Source organism: Lepus europaeus, chromosome 8, assembly GCF_033115175.1.
Source record: "Lepus europaeus isolate LE1 chromosome 8, mLepTim1.pri, whole genome shotgun sequence".
In the NCBI taxonomy this organism is placed as follows: Eukaryota; Metazoa; Chordata; class Mammalia; order Lagomorpha; family Leporidae; genus Lepus; species Lepus europaeus.
The window spans coordinates 118,039,961-118,058,197 of NC_084834.1; the positions used below are offsets into that span (position 1 = coordinate 118,039,961).

General features: G+C 38.3%; 1 pseudogene; it reads right to left on the reverse strand.

Moving 5' to 3' along the window:
* Positions 1–16,593: 16,593 nt before the first annotated feature.
* LOC133765364 (sorting nexin-17-like) overlaps positions 16,594–18,237 on the reverse strand; it is a 71,553-nt pseudogene continuing 69,909 nt past the window's right edge.

Genomic DNA, 18,237 nt, shown 5'->3' on the forward strand with positions numbered 1-18,237 from the left:
ACAGTTGAATAAGTATGAGGGTCTCATTGTGCTTTTGATTTACCTTTCTGTAATGATATTGAGCATCCTTTCATGTGATAATTTATGTGTCTTCTTTAGGATGTTCATTCAAGTCTTAGCTAATTAAAACTTTTAAAATTTATTTTCAATTTATTTGAAAGGGGATGGGGGGGAGAGAGAGAGAGAGCGAGAGGGAGAGAGAGAGAGAGAGAGAGAGAGAGAGAGAGAAGGAGGACAGAGAGACCATACTCAGGTTGATCCCACAAATGTTTGCAAGAAACAGACTGGGTCAGGCCAAAGCCAAGTCCAGAACTCAGTTAAAGTCTCACACTTTTGTGGCAAGGACTCAACTACCTGAGCCATCCACATACTTCGTGCCAGAGTGCCCATTATCAGGATGCTGAATAGGAGACAGAGGAGCTGAGAATCAGATCGTGCACCATAATTTGGAAGGTGGTATACCCAGAATCATCTTAACCATTATACCTAGTGTCTGGCTATTTTGTCCATTTTTCAATCAGGCTGTTTGCTTTTGTTGCAGAGTTGTATTACCTTATACATTCTGGATATTATCAGCTTGCCAGATTAACAAAGATTCATTTCTGGGAACTATGTTCTGTTCTATTTCATTGGTCTGTGCATGCCAGCAACATACATTTGATTATTATAATATTGTTGTAAGTTCAGAATAAGAAAGTATAACAGGGTTGAATTTGTGACACAGCAGGTTAAACTACCATTTGTGATGCTGGCATTGCATATTTGAGTGTTGGTTCCTGTCCCAGCTGCTCTATTTTAGATTCATCTCCCTACTTGTGAGCTTTATAAAGGCAGTGGAAGATGATCCAAGTGCCTGTGTTTCTGCCAACTTTGTGGGAGCCTTGGATGGAATTCCTGCTGTTACAGCCATTTGGGGTGTCAAACAGTGGATGGAAAATCTCTCTACCTTTCAAATAATTAAATAAGTCTTTAAGAAACAGAACAAGGGCCGGTGCCATGGCTCACTTGGCTAATCCTCTGCCTGTGGTGCTGGTACTTAGGGTGCCGGATTTTGTCCCGGTTGCTCCTCTTCCAGGCCAACTCTCTGCTATGGCCCGGGGAGGCAGTGGAGGATGGCCCAAGTGCTTGGACCCTGCACCCGCATGTGAGACCAGGAGAAGCACCTGGCTCCTGGCTTTGGATCAGCGCAGTGTGCCAGCCGTAGCGGCCACTGGGGGGTGAACCAACGGAAAAGGAAGACCTTTCTCTCTATCTCTCTCTCTCTCTTAACTCTGCCTGTCAAAAAAAAAATAAAAAAATAAAAAAATAAAAATAAATAAATAAAACAGAACAAGAACATGTGTGAACTGTCATTTTGTTACTTTTTTGGATTGTGTTGACTATATGAGGTTTTTTGTGGTTCCATATATATTTAAAATTTTCTTTTGCATTTCAATTAAAAAAAACACTGGTATTTTGATGTGGTTTGCCTTGAATCCGTAGATAGTTTGCAGAGATATTAACATCTTACCAAAATTTTATTTTTCAAATCATGAACACAGATTATCTTTCCATTAATTTGTGTCTACAATTTTGAAAATATTTTGTAATTTCAGTTTAAGAGTCTTATGTCTCCTTGGTTAAGTTTTTTATTAAGTATATTATTCTTTTGATGCTAGTATAAATGGATTTGTTCTTAATTTTCTTTTTCAGATTTGTATTGTGCAGAAACAAGATTATTGCATATTGAATTGATATGCAAATTTTGCTACATTTATTAATGCTTAAATAATTTTTTATGAAAACTATTTTTGACTCTTTTTAGTATATCTCACTGACTTTGTTTTCAGCTTGACTTCAGTTATTATGTGTGGAAGTATTGTAAAAGCATAACTCTCAGGTGTTTATCTCTGAAGCAGGGGCTATAAAAACAATGATGAAGATAGTAAAACATGGTTAAGAATACAGATTTTCACAAAAGTTTGTCTTAGCCCTTCTCTTCCACTCAACTTGCTGTATTTTCCTGAGCACATTTTATTCAATGAATACCTGGTTATCTGGGACCATCATGGGTATCAGGGAATTACAAAGGAGAAGAAGCTGCACTCTAAGCTGCCCTGCAAGAGGAAATGGCCTAACCACAGACCATTGTTATAACTATGTAACCCTTCTACTAGGACTAAGGGGCCTAGGAGGTTGGTACTGCTATGACTACAAGACCCTGGGAGGGCGGGGCAGGGGCGGGGTTGCCCTTCAAAAACTGTATATAAGTGGACCCTCAGACTCTGTAAAGCAGAGGTTGCTCAGCGTCTCTCCCTGGTCTGTAGTGCCTTGTGCCCGCAGGAGTTTGGCTGGACAGTCTCTCCCTCTAGATGCCATAACAAAGGTGTGTACCTGAGTCTTCTCAGTCTCCTTTGTTGAACCCCTCGTTGGCTTCCTAGCCAGTTGTTTATGATTAGGAAGCCGACAATGGGACAATTATTTGCTGAAATTTAATATCAGCCTCAATATTGCATGGGAATGATTGGAAATTGTGAGGACTCATTTTAGTAGTGAGGTGATAAGCACAGTTTCGGGATCATGATTCAGTAAAATTTAGAATTATCTCATAATGTCAGCACTGTAAATAAAATAAACTAATGAAACTGTATTGTGATCTAGAAATCTCTCCAGTAGCTAATGGTTTTTTAAGGAATGTACTCTTTCACTTACTTTCTTACTAGGAAAATATTTTATCTCATAAAGCTTCTGTAGGAGCAATGCCTTTTCAGTTGTAGAATACAGAATAATCATTCAAACCTTCTCTGCTCCTGCCTCCTGTCCTTGGGCTACTAAGTGTCACTCATCGATAGTGAGGAGACCCATTATCTCAAAATCCCTCTAGCACTATTAGCGAGTACTTCCTAAACAGATGTAGATATTTCATATGAAAGTTCTGAAGGATATAATAATTTAGTCATAGTTTAATTAAAATTAAAGAGTTTGAATTTGTCTACTACTTGTTAATTCCTGACACATAAGATATATTAGATAATTTTTTCAGTAATAAACGTAATTATGCAAAAAGTTACATCTTATAAATGTCATATATATATATATATATATATGTTACTATTTATTACAATAAAGAAATACTGACATAGGCTAAGAATGAAAAAAAAAATTCAAATTCCAAGTGGTATGGTACAGGCTCGGGCTCTGACAAAAAGACCATGGACATGGTCAATGCCAGAAAGCTGAGTGTCTGTTGAGGAAGGGTCACATGATGAGCCAACGAGCAGATACAGCTTGAGGGGCCAGGTTTATCAATTTTACAGCAATTTTTTTTCTTTTCTGGAATCACCATGAGATCACATCAGAGCAACCCTAGCCTCCAAGGACCTAAGAGACCTTTCACTAAATATCACTTCTTTCATTTTATGCCACCTGTGTAAGCTAAAATTTTGTTAGGTATAATGAAAACTCTGTGTCAAGTTTTTGAGCCTAATCGGTTGCTCAGTTCACAGAGCAATTTATGAAGTGTGGCAGTGATCAGCCTAGAATCACTCATATACTATGAAATCCACGTGCCTGAAAATGCACCTGAGCGATATGGAGCATGAACACAAAGGAAAGCAGTGCTCAGGAGGCACTCAGGTCGTCTCCAAGGTGCATTTACCAGAAGTCTTTAATATTAAGTAACATCATTGCTGGTATATTTTATGGTTGTTCTGTCACAAACTGGTGCCATCCAGGAGTCTTGGATCTTATAATTACATGGACTGAGAAAGTGGAAAGTTAAGGATCAGTGTTGTCTCATAGTGTGTAAAGCTGCCATCTGCGACACCGGCATCCCTTATAGGTGCACCAATTTGTGTCCCACCTGCTCCACTTCCAATCTAGTTCCCTGATAATGGCTTGAAGAAAACTGCACAAGGTGGTCCAAGAGTTTGGGTCACTGCCACCCATGAGTGAGACAATGGATAAAATTCTTGGCTACTTCCTGGCCCAATGATGGCTTGCAAACATCTGGGGAGGGAAGCAGATGGCAGATGGCAGATTCTCTCTCTCTGTCTCTACGTCTCTGTAACTCTGACTTTCAAATAAATACGTAAATCTTTAGGGGAAAAAAAAGAAAAGAAAATGGAAAACTGTGCCCAGACATAAGAGGGCAGATTCTGTATAAGTTCCTGTAAACTGACCAGGTCTACAAAGGATATCACTTATATTAATATTAGATCAGTTATATAGCTAGATAAAATTGTATTTATTGGTCTTGTGAACAAGTTTCCATGTTAGTTTAATAAGGAAATAAAGGATAAAAAAAGAATGGTCAGAATAAACATAAAATGTTATTGTAAATGGATATGTAGTACTTTAAAATTATCTAATCAAAGTGAAAAAATATATATCTCTGAATATGCCTTGAGATTAGAGACTCTCTTATTTATGCATTTTCCTGATCTCAGTACCAGGTCAAGTAGAAACTATATTTTCACCTAATGTCTATAAATATTTAATGCGTACTACTTTACTATTGTGTAGATTTTTCTAATGACATTGTGCAAAATTACTGCTTTGTGTAGTATAGGCTGTAAAAAATCGAAGTAAGAGCAGGTTAATATAAAATAATCACAAAGCGAAAATGATGCTTATTATAGCACTATACCAAACTGATCAATTAAAATATGCCTTACAAAAAAAGAAACACGAGACAGGAATTTCACTTGGCTGTTAAGATGCTGGTTAAGACACCCACATCCCACAGTAGAGAGCTTGGGTTTGATATCCAGCTCTCGTTCTGGACTACAGTCTACTGCTAATGTAGATCTAGACAGACAGTGTTGAAAGCTCATTGGGTTCCTGCTATCTCATAGAAGACATGAATCGCATTCCTGGCTCCAATCTCTGTCCCTGGCCCACCGTTAGCCATGTATTTAAGAAGCAAATCAGAAGATGTTATGTCTCTCTCTCCTCCCCGCTCTGCCTTTCTTCCCTTTCTTCTCCCATATCCCTCCCTGCCTTTCTCTCAAATTGATAAATAGGGCCAGTGCTGTGGCATGGTAGGCTAAGTCCCTTCCTGCCAGCCAACATCGCATATGGGCCTCAGTTGGTGGCCTGGCTTCACTCTGTCTGTAACTCCAGCTCTCAAAAAAAAAAAAAAAAAAAAAAAATTGTAAAAAGTTGTTTTGAAATGTTCCAGCATTCTGGTATTTCAATTTCATTTCATTTCAAGTTATTTTGTGACTTATTTTCTCAATGTAAATAGTCAATGTTGTATCTAGTTTTAGTTTTGTAGTTTAGTGTTATCTTTTTAGAAGCAACTCCAATGTGTATGATCTTCTGCTCTGAAAAATTGGACAACACTCAAGTTTGACTCTGATAGGTCCACAGACTCTTGCAGAAATTTAAACTCCAATGTCCTAAGTTAATGGCACTAAGAGGGAAAACACTTACTTCAACTATGGCGCTTTGGAAGTGGGGCTGGAGGAAAGGTCATTAGGTCATTAGAGCCTTATGCAAGGCAGTTTTCTTGACAGCTTGATTTTAAAAGCCTGTGTTGGGCCCAGCCACTCTCTTTCTTTCTTGATTTGTCGTGCAATCCTTTCTCTGCTCGCACCACACCGTTACCACCCACCATGCTGATGAAAGAATAAACAAACCAATGTGGATGCCCAAGCCTTGAGAACTGTAAGCCAACAATCCTCATCTCCTTGTAGAGCTAAGCTGCCTCCAGTTCTTCATCTTGATGACGAAACGCTTATGAACACTGACACATATAACATTATAGCAATTCACATTTATAGAGTAGTAAAACTTGGGGAAAACTCAGCTTTAATAACTTGAAATAGAGATAATGTCTAATAAACATGTAATCCTGAGGATGTAGGATCAAATACAGAGTGTTTATAGTGCATATGCATGGTTACTGACTGTATTTGTCAATGAATTCATAGAGAGGTGAATTCATAAAGCCAGCAGTAAAGAATGGAAATAAACCTTATTTCTAAATCGAGGGCCACACAGAGTTTTAAGAAGAAACTTCTTTTCAACCCTAACAATACCACTCAAACTTAGAAAGCAAGCTATTTGTACATAAATACTCAAAGTAATCTTATTTGCAATAACTAAAAACTAAAAAGAACCCAAATGTGCAGTAATATGTAAATAATTATGGACATTTTTATTTACCCATGAAAATCTGTATCAATAAACAATAAAATTCATGAGAGTCAAAATAATTATGAAAGGATAATACGAATACACATTTATACAGAAATATAGGCAATGCATATAGATCTAAATTCACTGAAATGCTGATTAATTGTCTGAGGGTATGGGAAGAAAGGGCATATTAATCAGGACACCAGAAAAGTTACAGATATGAATATGTGCACTATCATCATTGTAGTGATTCTTTTGAGGTATGTACATGTTTCTTTGTTATTTTTAATTTATATAAGGTGAATAAATTTCATGTATTTCACATATACAGATTCACGAGCATAGTGATTCTTCCCACTGTACTACCCTCCTGTCCAAATTCCACCTCCCCTCCTTTTTACAATGACGTTCTTTTAATTTTTGCAATGACACACTTTCTGTTTATTTTATAATCATGAGATTAACCCTCCACCAAGTAAAGAATTCAACAAATAGTAAGAAGTAAAAAACACTGTTGCTCAAGAGTAGAGACAAGGGCTGTATGTAATAATCAATTCTCAAGATGTCAATTTCACTTCTATGCCTTACATTTTTTACTACTCAGCCATAAAAAAAGAAGAAAATCCTGTCTTTTGCAACAAAATGGATGCAACTGGAAACCATCATATTTAATGAAATAAGCCAGTCCCAAAGACAAATGTTTTCCCTGATCTATGGTAACTAATAGATTAGATGTTTCGAAATCCAACAAACTGTTTAAGTGAATTTTATTGATTAACAATTTTGCTTCAGAAAAGATATCAACACATTGCTGTGTTTAAGAGCCACCAATTAAGACTCAGGTTATTACAAAGATCAGATCCAAATGTGATCATCTTCCTGACTTCTGAGGGGAAGGGACTACTACCCAGACTGTTCTTTCTATTGGGAAAAAATACATTCTAAAGAGAAAATATAGTACACACATGTATTTTGTAATGAAGCCTGAGATGAGAAGTTCATCTACAATTAAGCCAAACATGACAGAGATAGAAAGTGAAGGCCAGTAGGAAAAAAAAAAATATAGTGTCTGTGTGGCTAACATCTAAACAAAACAAAATACTAAGCAACAATAACCCCCCCCCACAATGAAATGTATTCTAGAGAAGAGCTTTCCCTTTGACCTTTGGTATTTGGTGTTTATTATTTGAAATTGGATAGCTGATGTGTCCACTGAGGCTTTCCCATAGTCATACTTCCAAAGGAAAATACAACCTGGAGAAACAAGCAGGCCTATGGGTAAGTCTTAGGCCAGTCCTTGGGCTATGACCTTCTATAGGGTGACTGCTGGCTGAGAAGTCACCTGATGTGCTCTCCCTCCTCTGCTTCCACTTCGCTCTGTCACACTCATATACACTCAGGAAAGCAAGCCCTTCAGTTTGACTTTCTTTGTCATCAACAGTATTTTCTCTTTTGGTTACCTTAAAAAAATATCTCACAAAGGGAATGTCCACAACAAAAGTTGATAATAGGAAACTCTATTAAATAAAGTGCTGGTTGGTGGGTTGACTGGTATCTCCATGGCAATGACGGGCTGGTGAGGGGTAGTATCATAGGCAAGGGTTTTCTTCATAGTTTCTTGAATAGTAGAAGTTTGTAAAGAAGTAAACTTGCTGTTCCTAGTTTGTCAACTCTGTGGGTTTTCTTGTTCTGCCTTTCAAATCTTTGCTAAAAATACAGTGATTCTGGCAAGCTCAAATATATATGTGCTTACAATTCTTTAAAAATGTAAATAAAAGGAATTTAGAAATATGGACATCCTGCTCTTTAAATGGATACCAACCTCTTTGCTTTTCTGGCTACAAAGTTTTATACACACAAGTTCATGAAATGCAAAAGTGGTATACGTTTTATTATTTCACTTATGAGATTTCAACATGTTTTCATTGATATTAAATTTTTTTATCATATAAATTTATAGAAACAAGAATATGCTTATGGCATCTACTTATATGGATGTATGTATATAGGCATACATATGAAATATGTGTGATATGCCTTCATAATATTATATTGCATGATATTATGAATGCCTTAAACTACTGTTCTGGAAGAAGAGAGCTGTTTCAACATCCAGATTCTTGTGTTAACTAACTGTGTGGTTTTTGGATAAGTCACTTAACCATGCCTATCTTATGTTCCTCTACTTGTAAAATAAACACAAGAGTATTAGGAAATAAATACAGTTGTTCTGAGGATTACATTAAACAATTTATTTTATGGGGTCAATCTAATGTCTGACATATAGTTAGCACTCAAAATATTTTTTTCTAATTTTTTAACTTTTATTTAATGAATATAAATTTCCATTGTACAGCTTATGGATTACAAGGGCTTCCCCCTCCCATAACTTCCCTCCCACCCACAACCCTCCCCACTCCCGCCCCTTTTCCCCTTCCATTCACATCAAGATTCATTTTCAATTCTCTTTATATACAGAAGGTCAATTTAGTATAAAGATTGCAACAGTTTGCACCCACATAGAAACACAAAGTGAAACATACTGTTTGAGTACTAGTTATAGCATTAAATCACAATGTACAGCACATTAAAGACAGAGATCCCACATGAGGAGCAAGTGCACAGTGCCTCCTGTTGCTGACCCAACAAATTGACACTCTAGTTTATGGTGCCAGTAACCACCCTAGGCTCTCGTCATGAGTTGCCAAGGCTATGGAAGCCTTCCAAGTTTGCCGACTCTGATCATATTTAGACAAGGTCATAAAAGACAGAGTGAGGATAGTAACCAATGATCCTAAGAGTGGCATTTACCAGGTTTGAACAATTATACAGCATTAAGTGGGGAAGAGGACCATCAGTACACTCAGGTTGGGAGTAGAGCCATTGGTGGTAGAGTAGAGGTTATGATTACACAGGAATGAGGCCCAAGTACGTTAGACAGGGTCTAGAACAAAGGACAGAGTCATTATTAGAGGAGCTAAGAAAGGTGCTGGCTAAGCTACAATTAAGTTTTCTGATTGAGAGGGAAATAGAACCTGATAGAAGGGGCTTGATAATAATCTGGTGGGCTTTAGGCCTTGTAAGTTAAGAGGCTCAGACCTATCTATCACTTCACATGGGGTACATCCTAAGGGAGGTGTGAACCTCCTAGGGGAAGGCACTCTGTTGACTTTCATGACTTGGCTGGGCTGGGAGGAGAGCTGGCCTGGTAAAGGCAGGGGGCATCTCTAACAAGAAATTTACAGTTCTGCCTGCAATGTTGCTGACCCTACTTGACCATCCCCTCAGCTGCAGTGGTCACTTTGGAAGTTGGGCTGAGTGAAGGGCTTTTCAGCTTAGAGCCAATAAGATCTGTGGCTCTGACCTGGACATCCTTCGACTCCAGGGCAGGTCCATTTCCAGTGATCCAACTCTTGGCAGAGCTGCCAGGGCTCTTCACAAGCTGACTTCTGCTGAAGCCCAGGCTTACCACATTGAAAGCCACTGCAGTGGACTGGCCTGTTGGGTCTCCTTGAGGGCAAATCACTGTACAGATCAGCCATTAATAGGCCTGCCACCCATTGCTTCTGATGCCTAGCTTTCTTTTCCTCCTGGTTTGTGTTAAAGCAGACCAGAGAATGCAAGTCAAGGGAGTGCCCAAATCCCATCTCTAATCTTCGGTGGCCTGAACTACAAGTCTATAGTCACAGGCATGTTCTGTAGTAGTTTTTCTAAGGTAGATAATGCCCATGCGGAAAATTATATTCTCACTTTAAAACTTTCTTTCCCTTTGGTCTGAAAGGGAGGTTTTTTCTACTTACTGTATACTTCGCTGATGGCGAAGTGAATCTAGCTATGAGATTATTATTTAAGTTCTTATTTTGGCTATGCTATTACAGAAAAATGTTAGCCATCTCTTTTATAAGGTCTAAAGATTAAATTGTGCGTCCTACAGATTCCTTGATAATAGAATTAGTTTCCTACCTTGAAGAGAATAGAGACATGAAAGAACAAGTTGGGCTTAGAATAGAGAAATGAGGGAGCAAGTCCTAGATCGCTTGCTGACAATAGCAATATTACATGAATACTTAGCAAACCGTTTCAATCATTAGATAACAACTTAAGAAAACATTTACCAGAAGGTCCAATGCCTTCTATAAATTTTAAGAATCATGTATTTGAAAACACCTCTTAAATATCTAACATGGTGTAGTTTGTTTAACCAGTAAACTTAGGCACAACCATATAAAATGTGTTTAGTTTCTTTCTACCAACAAGTTTAAAACATATGATACACAGATTCAGGTCATACAAATTAAAATGTATCTTTGATTGATTTTAGCAGCTTAAATTTATGGACAATCTTATCTATAAGCCATTTAAAATAAAACTCTTAATAAAATTTCCCCATGTGGACATACAATATGTACACACATATAACATAGCATGATAGACCAATATAGCAACTTTATTAATAGCTTTTAAAATCGTTAACTCTTTTTATAGATTCCCAATTCATTTGAATTGCTTTTTGTTTTTAGATTACTTTAACATATTGCTTTAACAGAGCATCAGAGTTTAATTCTATGTCAAAGAGAAATTGAGCTTCCTGTGATCTTTTGCTGTGAGGTTTCCTTCCTTTACCTTCTTTCATATTGGTGACCATGTTTCTGCGTTTCTGTGTGTAACACATCTTTAAGCATCTTTTGCAGGGCAGGATGAGTGGCAACAAATTCTTTCAGTTTCTGTTTGCTATGTAAAGTCTTAATTTCACCTTCATTCACAAATGAGAGCTTTGCAGGATATAATATTCTGGGCTGGCAGTTTTTCTCTCTTAGTACCTGGGCTATGTCTCGCCATTCCCTTCTAGCTTGTAGGGTTTCTGATGAGAAGTCTGCTGTTGAGTCTAATTGGAGATCCTCTGAGAGTAATCTGACGTTTCTCTCTTGCATCTTTTAGGATCTTTTCTTTGTGTTTCACTGTGGTGAGTTTGATTACAACGTGTCGTGGTGAGGATCTCTTTTGGTCATGTTTATTAGGGGTTCTATAAGCTTCCTGTACTAAGATGCCTCTGTCCTTCTCCAAACCTGGGAAATTTTCTGCTAGTATCTCACTGAAAATGCCTTCTAATCCTTTCTCCCTCTCCATGCCTTCAGGAACTCCTAGAACCCGAATGTTGGGTTTTTTAATAGTATCCTGTAGATTCCCGACAATATTTTTTAGATTTCTAATTTCTTCTTCTTTTCTTTGGTTTGCCTGTTTCCTTTCCTGTTCTCTGTCTTCTAAGTCTGATATTCTCTCTTCTGCTTCGCCCATTCTGTTTTTAAGGCTCTCTAATGTGTTTGTCATTTGATCTATTGAACTCTTCATTTCATTATGATTTCTCGTCACTATCACAGTTTCTTGTTCCACTAGTTGTTTCATTTCATTTTGATTCCTCCTTAATATTTCATTTTCATGAGAGAGATTTTCTATCTTGTCCATTAAGGATTTCTGTAGTTCAAGAATTTGTTTTTGAGAACTTCTTAATGTTCTTATCAATTTTTTGAGATCCGCTTCTTGCATTTCTTCTATCTCATCATCTTCATAATCTTGAATTGGGGTGTCTTTTTCATTTGGGGGCGTCATAGTGTCTTGCTTGTTCTTGTTACCTCGGTTTTTGCGTTTGTTGTATGGCATGTTGGAGATATTTGGTTTCTTCACTGTGGTGTTTTTTCTTGTTACACTATGGCTCTATATTAAGTGGACAGTCTGCTTTTGGTGGAGCCTTAGAGGCTTGAGATGAGTGTGGACTGAGAGCTGTGTTTGGTTCCTCAGGGTTGAGGGTGTGTCAAAGATGACACTCCCAGGTTAGGCATGGTAAATCTCTCTTTCTTTCTTTCTTTTTTTTTTTTTTTGATTCAAAAGGGAAGTAATTCCGCACAGCTGAACGTAATTGGAGGTAGTTAGCAGGCAAATGATATACCCACAGGAGCCAGAGATTGGAAGCTCTTTCCCAAGGACCACACAGGGAATCTCTGCTGCCCTTGGTGTGGGCTCCAATTCTCCTGCAGTCTCCCACTTGGTTGCCAGGTTAGATGCTAATCTCCAGTTATTTCACCCCTCCCCCCAGAGTCAGGTTTTTCTGCTAGGCTCAGGGCTGGTGCAGACCTGAGGTTGCCCTGCTTATGACGTATGTCCAAAATGGCGCCCGCTCTTTGTCTTGCTCGTCTTTGAGAGGTGAGCGGAGAGAGGGAAACTCGTGTCCATATTGGTCACTTTTTTTTTTTTTCCTCTCTCTCTTCTAGTTAGCCTGGTGAACTTTTCCCCACGGAGTTTCAAGCCTCGTTCCCTCTAGTCTCCTCTTTCCGCTTGCCTGCTGGTGTCTCGGGCTATGGAGGTTCGGCTCACCTCGCGTTCCAGCGCTGGTGTGTTGAGTCTGCCTCTGGTGTCCCGAACCTGGGCTCACACGCTCTCCACGCAGGTCCACTGTGAATCACTAGTTCCGGAAGAGTTTCCTCTGCTGTTTCATCCCCTACTCTTCCTTGACCCTGCAGTATCTCCACTTTTATTAACCTGTGTGTCTTGCTGAACTATCAATGTGCTCCCTTCCTATTCCGCCATCTTGCCGCCTCACAGCACTCAAAATATTATCATTCCTTTTATTACATGAGGAAATTTAGCTTTTAACTTTCATTTGAAAGTCTCAGGCATGATTAAAAAAATAAAAAACTTGCCCATGGTCTTCAAACACACACAAAAATATGGGCTTAAAACTGTTTTTGAAAGAGCAGCACAATTCAATAGCTTCAGTTATCCCTGTTTTTCCTATAAAATAAACTGTGATTTGAAGTTTTCATTTTAGATAAATTAATCTGAATCTGTAAGAAGGATGGAGAGTTAATTAAGCAAGGTTTTCTGTGGAAAATCTCTCCTTGGCCTAAAGCCAAATGATCAGAGTCAAAGGAAGAAGCAAAGAAGGAAAGCTGGTCTGGTACTGGAAAATTTCTAATGAACATTAAGTGTTAACATTTCAAGCTATAATTTGGAAGTGTGCTATAAATAAAGATTTACTCCTACAGCCACAGAAGTCTTTTATATTTGCTTCAAATGTAAATGTTGTTAGTTTATAAAATTTATGGAAAAATTTGCATCAGTTTGCAAATCTATAGTATGTTGAATCATCCTTGAAAAATAAAAGCTACTATTCTATGTTGAATCAACCTTGAAAAATAAAAGATGTCTGTCAACAACATAATTATTTCCTAAGAAATAAAATAATTTTTGATAGAAGCAATATGAGAGATCTTTAAAAGCTTCAATGAGAATGCATGTTATCAAAAGCTTGTGCATATATTTCAAATTTTTGCACCAAAATAAACATAGTTTTAATTCTGTTTTCCCATGAATTTTCTGCAGTTGGCTTACATAATATCAACTGTGCATAAAGACAAAAGGTTGAGGAAAGCATGCCAAATACAACAGAATTTTTACCTTTGATGCAACAAGTAGACTTTAAGTTAGTTCCATGGGACATTTTCCCCTCTGTGTTTTGTTATCCTGATTATAAAAAATGCATTGTAAGGAGAAAAAAGGTGACCCTCAAAATAACTCAAGAAAATTCAAGATGCAGCTGTGTTGACACCTGATTTGGATTACAGGAAACTCTAGCATTTCAAGAGTAGATTTTTGTGGATCTACATTTGAGAGTTTCCCCACATACTTGATTCATCTACTCCATATTTCCTGTGGCTAATCAAGCTAGTCCAGAAAGCCAGCAGCATGATTTGTGCCAAAACATTATCCACCAACCCTTGATCAGTCGTCGAAAAGCAATCTTTAAAATAAACATTTACAGTTTCTAGAAACCATTAGAGAATTCTGTGGCTGTTTTAGAGATAAATTGCATTTAAACAGTAGCTGGGCTCTGTAGAGGAAAGGGAGTGAAGCAGACAGGTTGATCAACAGGTGGTAAGCAATGGCTATGAAAGTACTCTGGTGTTCTATCTTAAAATAAAGCGATGATAGATAATAATGATACACCTTGTAGATCTCTACAAACAGAGAAGAGAGAGAAATATACAAGAAAGGATTATTAATGTTTGCATCATACTATAATGTCAAATGTTTGAGGAGAAAGATATGTTTACCCTGATTGGCTATTGTACAATTTATACATGTGTCAAAACATCACGTGGTCCTCCCAAAATATATGGAAGTATATATGTCTGTTAAAATTTATATGCACATATATAATGTATAGTTTAAAAAGAAAAAGAGAAAAAGTTAAAGGCATGATAATAGATGACATTTATAAGTAGTGTGATATGAGAAGGTAAGACAAAAAACAATTATCTGATTCATGGTGGATTCAGGATGATAAAAACAGAGCTTATGTATTGGAGCCATATGCTCACAGACAGTGAGTGTGCATGCTCCTTGTCTCCCGGTCATCAGTACAATGACTGGTCACTGTGGTCCACCAATAACAAATAGTCGTTGACAATGAGTTCTGTGTGTGTACATGTGTGTGCATGTGTGTGTGTGTCCTAATTTCTTTCAGACTTACTTTCACCATCTCTGTCCTCTCTGTTTCAATGTCACAGGAATAATTTTTTTTTTCATTCACTGCTTCCAATTTTTCTCCTCCCCTCACCTCTTGAGCCTACGCTTCTTAAATCCTTATCCTCAACTTTCCCCTTGTAGGTATTGACATTAGTAATGACAACCCAAAGTTGCATTTTACTTAGATTTAATTTAACTTTTCTGAAGTATTTGATAACTATTGTCTGTTCTCCATTCATAAAATGATCTCCTTACTTAGCTCATATTGTGCTACAAGTGCATGGGTTTGCTTTTTCCTAATACAGCTTCTTACCCATCCTGTTACCAGGGATCCACCATTTCTTTGACTTTCGTAATTTTAAGTAGTTCCATTTTTATCCCATACATTGCTTCAGTTTTCAGTCTATTTACTCTTGATGATCTCATCCATGTTCATGTTTCCCAAATTGATATGTTTATCCTAAATTACTCTCCTAAAATTCAGAAATAATCATACTTCTCTTTATTTGATACTTGAACATGGGTGTGAATAGGAATTTCAAATTGAACATGTCTAGAAGCCAACTCTGGATTCTTCTCTTTGAATGTGTTGTGCTTTTATTTTTCTGTCTAACGATGGCAGACAATTCTGTTTTTGACTTAATCAGGCCAAATACTGTGGTTTTCTCCTGGACTCCTGTGTTTGCTCAAGTCTTTATCCAGTTTGTCAGTGTGTGTTTCCAGCTGCATACTCAAAATACTTCCAGTGTCTACATATTCCTCAACAATTCCACTGCTACTGCTGCATTTCCAGCCCATGATCATCGATCCATATTTTTGCAGTCTTACAGACAAGTATTCTCTTAAAGACTCATCACATCATGCCACTCTTATTCAAGAAAGCCTCAATAACTCCTTATTTCACTCAGAGTAAACACCAATATTTATAATAATTTACGAGACCCAGTGCAATCAATTCCTTTAGACACTGTAGCCTCATGTCCTACTATGTACAACAGTGCAGCAGGACTTTTTGTTGTACTCTTCCTTGGATTTATCAGCCGTATGTGTCACCTCAGGGCCTTTGCACTTACTTTATAAATTGCTGGGAGTGTTGTTCCCCAGTCATTGCCATTATTTCACCATGTTATCAGCATTGGTGCAGATCTTTGCTCAAATCTCACCATCCTAACAAGGACTTCGCCATCAACTAAATTCAAACTTCAAGTTTCTCTTCCTTGCCATTCTCTGGTTTGCTTCTTCCCAAAGAACTTACAACCAATGAAACACTATATATTTTGTATTTTTCTGTTATTATTTACATTCTACAATTTCAATGTCCACTCTTTGAAAACAGGTTAACGCATCTGTTCTTTTTTAAATGCTCTATTCCTAGAGCCTTAAGCTCTACATCCTTTGGTTTTAGTGTACAAAGAGTTTTAGTTACTACATGTGCATTTCTTTGCTTGAGTGTTTTTTTTTTTCTTGTTTTTGTGATATGCTCTTCCAAAATGCAAGGTTTTCTTTCAACAGCAATCTGGCTGAGTTTCATGATGGGGAGCTAGGCCAGACCATACAGAGACTTCTGCCCGTGCTCTTGTTCTATGGCCTTGTGAAGCCACAAGCAGCCTGGTTAGAGCTGTTGTTCTTCCCCAAGGCAGACAGCCATAGTACCTTGGACTTTGTGCAAAATACTAAATGCTGGTTTGGCACCCAAGGCCCGCTCTGAAAAGAGGGGCAATCCTTTGCACAGCCAGCCCAGGGGGCAAGGGAAGGTGAGTTAAGAGGCCACCCCCAAGAGAAGAAAAGGAAAGTGAGAAGGGGACAGGAAAAGATGTGCCAGCTTGGGAGACACAGGCACAGGGCTAGTTTCTGTATTTCTTCTGGTGTGGAGGGCAGGTGTCCAAGCAGTGGAGGTTACAGATCCTCATCTCTAAATGCTCCAGGAAGTCGACATTGCTCTGGACATCACTGTGTGCCACTGGCATCTGTCCTGGTACTGCCAATCCCTAGCATGCTCACTGAATTCAGCTTACTGGAGAGTTTGACCATGAACTCCCTGCAGGCATCAGGTGACTCCAGGAGTGATTTCACAGCTGGCTGTCATGTGTCCCAGGGTACCTCCTCTAGGCTGCCAGATTTCTTCACCCATCAGTTCATCTACTATGAACTGCAAAAAGATGCTCATCGTGATGGCCTGGGGACGGGTGACCCACTGTAGACCATCCTTACTCATGAGGAATTGCACAGCCATATTCAGGCGCACCTTGCCCCAGCCTGGCTCTGGGCTCTGCATGCTTCACCTGGGCAGTGGCACAGAGGAGGTACCCTGCCAGCCTCGCACATGGGGGACCAGGGAGGAGCCTCTGCCTTCTTGGAGTGGCTGGCCAGGCAGGAAGAGTTGGAGGCTGAGCTCACTGATGCCTGTGCTCACCAGAAGACAGCCCTTCTCAGGGACTTCAACCACAGAGGGATCAAAGTGCAGGTGGCAATAGTGACCCAGGGTCTGGCCTGGCCTTAGGAATTCCTTCTTGGAGATCTTCCCTTCCAGAGACTTGTACTACCGGTGCCACTTCTTGAGGACCAAGATCTACCCACACTCAACTTATGTATCCCACACTTATCCCTCAAATAATGACCCTTGGAAGTTGGTGCACAAATGCCCCAGATATTTGGTCATTTGAATGAGATAACTCGGAGACACATTCTTCATATTGATTCTAAGTTTGCCTGGGCATTAAGCCATCATTGCTTGCAGGAATTAATTTCCCAACAACCCAATATGCTAGCTGCCTTCTTTCCCTATCTCACTTTTCTTAGTCACAACCCTGAGTCTTGGGGTCCAGTCCTGAACAGATTATTCCTTATCCATCACTCTTAATGCTTGCGACAGTGTGCATTCAAAGTCAGATATTTGCTTTTGTGGGAAATCAAAGTATTTTATGAACAAAGACAAGAAGTCCATTAAAAGTCTGCAGTTTTCAGCTAGAATTTTCATTGAAGATTCTGTTACATGATTTTAATAATAACTCTTACTAAATGGTATGACTATCTATCCTCAAATGAGTGCACGCCAAAATGGTCTATACAAAGATCTGTTTAGTAGTAGGATAGAGAACATAAATGTTAAAGAAATTAGCAGTCTAATGAAGGAACACAAAGCAGGAAAGGCCTTTGGAGACTGTCTCTTCTTGTACTGACCCGTGCTACTCCATTTGTTAACTCCATTTCCTTATGTCATCAAGTGGTATGGACACAGGCAAATAAGCCACATGGGGTAAATAGACTCATTAAAGTTTTAACACACTCTATTGTAATTAATTGTTTAAACCTCACTAAAGTCACTTTATGTCAATGCTACATTTCTTCAGCCTTTCTAAAACCCACATTTCTTCTTGAATTTAAATTTTACTTAGTCTATACATATTTATTTACTGGGTTTTAGATTTTGTAGCTTGAATAATTCCCAGTTACATTAATTACTAATTGGAGGTAATTTCCACTGTTAAATTCTGTTCACCTAGAAATTATCGGAACCTGAAATGGATTTACTGTTCAAAAATAAGCTAACACATGTACACACAAATTTAGATATAAATATTAACTCTTTGT